Consider the following 9,288-nt stretch of genomic DNA (forward strand, 5'->3'; position numbering starts at 1 on the left):
TGGCAACAGGAGACTTCTGACTTGTAATGTTGACATTAGACAAGAATATTGTCCAATGGAAACAGCAGTTTGGTGTTTATCTCCTCAGTGAACCTGAAAACTGTTGAAAATGTAAACAAAAACACTGGTGGTTAAAATTTGGTTGCCCCAATATTCTTGTCAAAGTGAGCCTCCATTCAGTGCTGGTGTCAGGAAGACATAAATTAATTGTAAACATTAAATAATAGTGCATTTGCATCATTTAGTTTGTACTGGGAGAAATTAAATGAATCTTGTTTCTGAAATGAGTGGATGGAGCTGGCACTGAACTCAAACTCACAGTGTGATCAAATATTTGCAGAACAAAACATAATCGCATTTAAACTCTGTATGAAGTTCATCCTTTGCTTGCAGGTCAGATCTCTGTTGGATAGTGGACGACACATGGCCAACACTGCTTGCCAAACGGGATGCAGACTGACAGCAGGACAATCAGGAATATTTAACTTCCTGTGCTCCCCTGGAACTGTACCATAGACACATACACAGTGGCCACATGGGTTACACAGACACATTTATAGTCACAGGCTATGTGCACACACTCAGAATGGTTGCACACACATATAAATATGCATATATATACATGGACTCACACATATACACATGCAGCCTGTTGCCAAGGCTGCCTAGTCAGCTGGTGTGATGCCATATGTTGCAGTGTTGGCAGCACCACAAGTGTTCAGTTGGTGAGCTACAAACCTGTTAGAAACACCCAGGTCTTGTTTCAACAATAGGGAAGTACAAATGACACATCATACTCAACAATGTGTTCTTCTCTGATAAATGATCGGAAGTGGCACCTGTACGTGTGACTAAATCTTCAAAACCCACAATCTTAAGCAGTGACATCATATTTATACTGTTCTATTTCCACAATGCACATGTGATAAACACAACATCCAAACATGTTACCCATGTTATCTAATCAATAACAATTATTTATTTATTATTTATTCTATTTTCTGGAATATTTCCCTTTGGATCCAGAGATAACTGCTTTTACACATTCTATCCATTCAGTTTCTGTTTGAGTTGATCAGAATCAGAATCAGAATCAGAAATCAACAACTACTGGATGGATTACCATTCATATTCCCCTCTGGATGCCTTGCAATAGTCTGACTTTGGTGATCTCTTAACTTTTCCTCCAGACCTTAACTTTTTACCTAGTACTATCATCAGGTTAATTTTTCAATGTCCAATACTTTGGTTTAAGAACCAACCTGCAAAACTAATGACATTCCCATCAGCCTCAGCGGTACTTTGTGTTTAGTGCTAATTAGCAAATGTTAGCATTCTAACACTAAGATGAAGAGAAACTAAAATGGTGAACATGGTAAACATTATGCTCAACACGGCATGTTAGCAGTGTAATTGTGAGCATGTTAGCATGCTAACGTTAGCATTTAGTTCAGTACAGCTTCTTAGAGCCACTGGTACGGCTGTAGACTCTAGTCTTGTTTTGCACTTAATCCAAGTCCCAGTTTAATTGACTGTTGCCCCGTTGCTCTATGTATCTGTTTATTCAGGTCCACTATTGTGTTGGTCTTCGTTCTTAAAAGGACAGTTCACCTCTAACAACAAGGTCTGTGGATTTTCTGGATTTCTGGAAAGAGACATTGCAGTTGAGTTTTTCAGAGGTATTTTTTGGCGCTTTGAGCACCGCCACTTTATTGATCCCCGAGGGGAAACTCTTTTGCTACAGCAGCTCACTATCGCGTCAGTGCACACAGGAATAGAAGTACTAGACATAAAAATATAATACACTATAATACAGGTCAGAAAATAAATTTAGTACCAAGTGGGTATAAGTATAAAATAAAATACGTGTGAAGTACAAAGTGGGTTTACCGGTTGATGATAATAATATGGTAGAAAGTACTAGTGCATGAACTGATAAGATAAGATAAAAGAATAATATTATATTTTGTAGCTGCTGGTTCCACTTTTTCTAAAGTAGACACTAACATGTTCAACACATTGTGTTTGTTGAGTTACCCACTGTTGAATGGTCATGACATTGCCACTCCTGGTGATGGTGATGCCACTGAAGGTTCAGTGATAATGAATTATTAAACAAAGTTAAACTCAAAATGAGAGGACTTCCTGTGCGACTCAAGCTATTTCCAAAGTGACAAAGCAAATCACTTCTAAGTCAACTCCACGTTATGATTTTTACATTCAATTCAAATTTGAAAACTTTTATGCTCTTGGTGTTTTCCACCTAGATACATTTCTGACAGACAAGACTAAGAGCCACGCCAGCAGCTCTGTGATGCTGTACTTAGGCACAATGATGCTTTTGAGTTAAATCAGCATGCTAATTGACACATAATGACAATGTTAACATGCTGATGTATAGCATGCATAATGTTTACCATGTTCACTGCCTTAGTTTAGCATGCTAACATTTGCTAATTACCACAAAGTTCAGCTGAGGCTGATGTGAGTGTTGTTAGTTTTGCAGATATTTAGTATGGGAATTTAAATTTTGACCTGCTGATGCCGCTAGATGAAAAGTCAGAGGATCACTGAAGTTGTGATAATTCGTCCTGAGGGTGACATGAATGTCTGTACCAATATATTTGCATCCCTGGAGCTACGCTGCTGGTTTAGCTAAAAACACCTGTGTGACTATCCCATGGATGCATAGTAAGAACTGGATACCGGACTCGGAAGATGGCGCACATTGACTTAATGAAAATTGCTCACCGAGCGCATAAGCCACAAAGGTTTTCTAGCTTCTGGGTTTGCGTCCATGTTGTGTGGTCCACTGCACATGTGTTGTTTTTTCCCGCTGTAATAGCTAACTGTTTGCTGTTTCAGAAGAGGATTTTTTTCATCACAGTACCGCAGTTGGCCACTGGGACAAATTGGCAGCAAGGCTGATTTGGCGACACCGAATCCTGCACTCTTAATACATCCATGGGCTGCCATCTCTATTCTTAAGATTTTCCGGTTGATGTAGCTACATACATATGAGATTTAGAAATAAATTATCTTTTGGTTCTTTGGTACTTTCATAAATTTGTTACAGTATGATGACAAAAATCAGAAAAAATACATACAAGAAATATAAAATGTAAAATAACATATACACTCAAAATACTGGCACAAGATTTTGTTAAAAATTATCCTCACTAAAGCTGGTGAAGCCGGATGGGGTCACCTGCTCGCCTCAGTAACATATGGATCTGCCAAGTAAATCTATACATAGGGTATAAGAAGCTCAACACCCTGACCCGTAGACAGTTTGACTTTCAACTTCCAGAATACCTTGAAGGCCCCACATACTATCCACACATTGAGTGGGGCTCCTCTTCTCATGGTTGATGTTAGGGTTTTGTGTAGTATGAAGACTTTTTGGGGTTTCATCTCTACGTCTAAACAGCCTTAAGTGTCTGCCGGTTCTGTCTATGTTCAGTGTATGACAGCTGGAGTGCTTCACAGCTCTTTCTCGCACAACCTGGTGAAGCATCAAACTTTCTGTTAAGGCAACATATACTGAGTAAAATACGGTGCAGCCCAGCCTAAGTGTCACTTAACATGCTTTACCTTCAATGTTCTCCATGTTTACTATCTATCCTGTCTGTCTTTGAATGGTTCTACACTTACTCACTTTCTTGCTGAGTGTTAGATGAGAAGTTACAGCGAGGCCCAGGAGACAGCAAGGGGAAACAGCTAGTCTCTCTCAAAAGGTTAAAAAAAAATCCACCTTCCAGCATCTCTAAAGATCAAACATATAATGTCTTGATTTTTAAATCTGTACAAGAAGTGTAAAATAGAAGTACCCACCATATTAGGCTCAAAAATTATGTTATTTTTTCTTAGTTGTAACACAATTTTATAATTAGTATCAAATTAGTTTGTATATAGAATGTTTTAGGGGGGGAACAAACAAATAGAGAATTTATGTACTCCCCCACTTCTACAAAAAAACAATACAAAGAGTGTCAGGGCCGTGAACCAAAACCAGCTCAAGGGTCTCATTTACAGCCAGTTGCTTGGCCAGTGCCACCGCAGAATGACGTGTGAGCAAGATAGAGAGTCCTTATTTATAGACCAAAGCTACAAGAACTGATCAGTGTAGTGTTGAGTCATGTTGTGGTTGGACACAGTGTTATGCTTGTTCCCAAAACTACTGTGTGTGGTTATTTGGTTGTAATCCCTGGTTTTAAAGGCTAAAAGGAGGAATTATGCAAGTTATAATCTGAGGCTGTTGCTGGATGTGAAAACTTTGCGCGTTATCAGTCAAAACAAAACACGTGTAACAGCGCTTTGAGTTTGTGAAATATAATTTTTCCTTTCTGCCCTCTTTGACAGCACTCAGTAATTTTTTCCCATTTACGGTCAGGATTTCTCTCACTTATAGTCATAAGCCTAACAGCAGCAGCTATAACAAGGAAATGATTATCATGTGTAGGCTGATTCATGTCCATGAACCAATGTGTCCTTGAGTCTCAGAGTCACAGTGCTCCTAAAGAACTTTTTAATACACCTGATTTCATGGGCAGCAGATACATTTATGATAGGAAAGGCAAATTTTCATTCTCGTTGATGAGGCAAAACAGCAAAGTTAGTACAAAAAGACCTTATCTCTATGGCCACAACTGCACTGAAAGTGTCTGCAAGGAAAACAGAACACTGCATCTGACTATTTGCTGTATTCTATGAAAGTTGTTTGTTTTAAAATAGTCTGATGAAAACAACTGTCTGTTTTTCCCAGAAACTGGATATTCAGGCAGGGTGGACACTTTCTTTCCACTCACGGACCTCCCTGCTTCTGATTTTGCCACTCTGGAGCCAGTGGAGCAGTGCTGGTGATACCTAGTTGAATTTCAAAGGTGATGGACCTCTGTGTTTGAGTCTGTGTGTCCTGTTTCAATTCTTTGCTCTGTAGTAATAGTTAATAATCCTTCATTCATTCTCAGGTCAAAACCGATGTGCAAAACTTGAATTAAAGCAACATTATGCAACTATTTTACCTTAAAATAACAGCTTCAAAATAATTTTGTTGGTACACTAACTTGTAACAGGGAGAAAGGCACCTCTTTCATTCCCAGTCTGTGCCCCAAACACTTGTTCTTGCACTATGTAACTTGGGTTGAGCGGGTACGATCTTCCGCAAGAAGTTCGTAACACTTTACGGCACTATGTCACACACCACCAACTATGGGTCTTCAGAATGGATACATCCATTGTCTTCAGCAAGCTATAAGAAGAAGCTAGCTCGGTATTCTCAGCACGGACATCATGGCAGAGGCGAAGAGACCGAAGAGGATGTTGACGGAGCAAGCTAAGAAGAGAAAAAGAGAGAGTGACTGAGCAAGAGGCCAGACAAGAATATATCTCGGTTGTTGTCTCACTAGTTTTTGATCATAAGCCAAGTCAGCCAATTTTGATTGACTGAGGTTTAGCCGAAAGCATGTTATAGCCAGGTGTTACCCTGTCAGTTGACACGGTTCTTTGGCTTCTGACGTCATCTTTGCCGGTTCCAAATTCTTCAGCTTGTCAACAAATTCACGTGTACAGCTGTCTATGGGGCTGTTGGGCGCCAAGTCACGAAACATACAAATTCTTGCGTAATAGGGCTTTAACTTTCAAACTTTGCTGTATATGGTGATTATTACTGTAACCATGGATTTTAAGTGTGAGAGACATCATGAAGCCCTGTGGCACTAAGATAAAGACGCATCTATTACAGGAAAAACTGCAAACCAGTAAGCTTTGACTAGAGGTTCAGTTTGTTAGTTCGTATTTGTCTGATGCTTGCTGATTGTTTCTTTGATGCTGTGTGTGTGTGTGTGTGTGTGTGTGTGCTTTGTGTCTCTCTGTCAGTTTTTTGCCTCAGTTCAGGGAGGACACTCAGGTCAAGTGACTCTCAGATGCCTCCACCCGAGCACCCAAGGACAGACCAACATTATGTAATGTCTCTGTGCAAACAGCAGTCCCCTGTAGAAGAGCAGTCACACGGGCCACACACACACACACACACACACACACACACACACACACACACACACACACACAAACAGATGTATACAGACACCCATGCATATACTTTTTAAAAAGGAGGAAATCGTGGGAAAGCCACCTTAGAAATGTTCTTACTTTGCTATATTTAGTGTCAATGAAACTCTAGTCTAGATAGTCACATGAGCTCAAACTTTACATTCGCATTGGTCTGTCTGTTCCCGTCTGTCTGTAACTCCTCTGTGTCACTGCAAAGTGCAACATTTATATGGCATTATATTTGTGCCTCAATCCTGAGTGAGCAATGGGAGCTTTGGAGCACAGAAAAATATATTATATTGTGAAGGGAAAGTATACGCAAGCAAAAAATAATTTTGTTTGAGCAAACAAAAATCTATTCTGTGCTCAATAAATATATTTGCATGTTTGCTATTATCCATATTAACATTAAATAATAACCCCTCTCAACACAAAACAAACTCTTGCTTAGTGCATTGGAAGACTGCTGCACAGTAGCTCACATTCTCTCTCTCTCTCTCTCTCTCTCTCTCTCTCTCTCTCTCTCTCTCTCTCTCTCTCCACTCTGTGTGTGCTTAACTTTGCCTGGCTGGTTTAAATATCACAACACAAATGTCCATTATAGAAATAAGAGGAACCTGTGGGTATCTGCTTTGTTTTCCTGTGGGGTGTTTTGACATAACCAGCCTCCAGCATGTTCTAGCAGCCACCCCAAGGCTCTCTTCCCCCTAGCAACAAGCAAGAGTTTGTGAGAGAGCATATGAGTAAAACTGAGTGAGAGGGGTTATTATTTCACATTAATATGGATAATAGCAAATATGCAAATACAAGATTTTTGTCTGCTCAAACAAAATTACTTTTTGCTTGCGTATAATTTTTCTTCACAATGTAATATAACTCCATACACTTACCCTCCAACTGAAGAATAATTCATATTTACGTATGTGTTGCAACTAGAGATACTGTGCAGGTTATCAACATTTGAAGGATCAGTGTGTTTAGGTGTTGAAAAGAACCACATCATATACTGCACAGTACAGCTTTTGGGTTTCACACCACTTTCAGAGAAATGTGTCACCAACAGATGGACAAACACACAGACAGAATATCTGTCTGTTTACACTATTTCTTGCTTTTTGGCAGGAGATGTTGGGTCGGCTTCAGCTCAGGCAGCAACACAATCTCACCGACTATAAACTCTCTGTGGTCATAAGATACACTTGGCACATCTATCTCTCTGTAATACGTGCAGACACACATTCAGGACATTGTGTATCTGTGCATGTATATTCTGCATTGCCGGTGTGTGCATGGGTGTGTGTGTGTGTGTGTGCTTGCATGCGTGTTTGCACATGTTTGTGCATGCATACACTTGTGCATGTGCATGCATTTGTGCATGTACAATATAACTGCATGTCTGTCTTTTTACAGGTACATACTTATTCAAGAGACAGAGAAAGAGAAAAGAGAGAGAGAGAGAGAGAGTGTGTGTGTGTGTGTGTGTGTGTGTGTGTGTGTGTGTGTGTTTATCTAGAGGGCATACCTCCAGCCCTGTGTACTATGTACAAAGGCCTGAGGCACAGCTCAGAGGGTCGCCACAGTGATCCACAGGGATTAAACTGCATCTGCCTGTCAACAGGGGTGTGTGTGTGTATGTGTGTATCTGTAATAGTGCATGTAAATGCTTGTGTCTTTGTGGGTGAGTGATAGGATATACATGTATGTGACTGCCCATTGTCAGCTCTATAGTGCCATTTAACACCTTTTAACAGGATATAACACAGACACGCCACACAGACAAATGTTTGACAGGGAAGTGAGGGCAGGTACTCACACGAGGAAAAGGTGAGAGGATGTAAAACATTTAAAGCAGGCAAAAATGTGCACAACACCTTGAGTTTAAATTAGCCCAAAGGTTAAGGGACAGTAAACAGATATACACAGAGATGTGTAAAGAGAACAGTGTTGGACAAGTTACTTTCAAAATGTAATATATTACATATTACTAGTTACTTTAATGTAAAAGTAATGAGTTACTTTACATTATTACTGTCTGTGTAGAGCAATGCGCGAATGATTACACTACTTTTGCATTACTTTCACCAAAATAACTGCAGAAGTATGCATTATAAAATGGAAGAGGGTAATGTTTCATAGCGGATAGTCAAAGCTCAGTAGCTCAAGTTTATTTCAGTTCATTACAAATCCAGTGGTGGGCCATATTGTATAGCCTAATAAAGGCTCACCTCCGGAGCACAGATCTGTCCCATTCATGCATTCACATGCTGTGGTTACCACTTTGTATTAAAATCGCCCGCTTATATTAACAATAGTGTGATGATATGGAACAGTTAAATAGCCTAGAACTTTTAAATAAACGAATAGCCTTGGAGATAGGGATACATATTTTCAGGTTACTTGTAGCATTTCTCACTGTAGAGAGTTCCCTCGGTTTCCCTAGGCATAGAGTGCACTTGACTATTATGTTCTTGTCCTCTTCTCTGATAAACTGAAAGTAATGGGATTATAGGCCTACACATTTCATACAAAACATAGAGTCTGACTCCGCAGCCATCCCAGACACTGAATTTTCAGGATCCTTCGGGGGATATTTTTTCTGGTGTTGTACTGTGGATGAATTCTTAAAAAAACAAAAACAATAAACACTTAAATAGTTACGCGTTATATTACTTCATTATAGCTAAAAGTAATATGTTACTGTACCCCCAACACTGGAAGAGAAACAGTAGAACATATGGTAACTGCTATTAATATCCATGTGTTAAAATCTGCCTTATCAAGCCGGTAAAAGTCAAATAAAACATTAGAATGTTACCAATGAGATTCAATTAAAGGGTTCATTATAGTTTTAATCTGTTTTCAGAGGAACATTTCACTCAAATTAAATGATTAAGTAATAAGAATGAACTACTTTATGTAATCAAACTTTTTTTCACATGATCCTCTCCAAATCTGGGGTCAGAGAAATATGACTTGAGCTGTTTTTGTGTTTGCTAAAACTTTTAGCACAAATTTAAAGAGTAATGTGAGACCAGATGAAAATGTTGTTTTCATGGAACTCCAGTGGTTGACGTTCTCATCTCGTTGCAGTGAGGTAGAAGTTTCCTCGGCATGGGTTAAGTACTCTGTTGGGTGTGGTTACAGGTGAAACAGACTTGAAACTTTCCACCCACAGAGGACAGTAAAACTGCTTGGTGTTAAGTTAACAAAAGACAAAATCCACAACACTTGCAAACA

The sequence above is a fragment of the Siniperca chuatsi genome, linkage group LG14, assembly GCF_020085105.1.
Source record: "Siniperca chuatsi isolate FFG_IHB_CAS linkage group LG14, ASM2008510v1, whole genome shotgun sequence".
In the NCBI taxonomy this organism is placed as follows: domain Eukaryota; kingdom Metazoa; phylum Chordata; class Actinopteri; order Centrarchiformes; family Sinipercidae; genus Siniperca; species Siniperca chuatsi.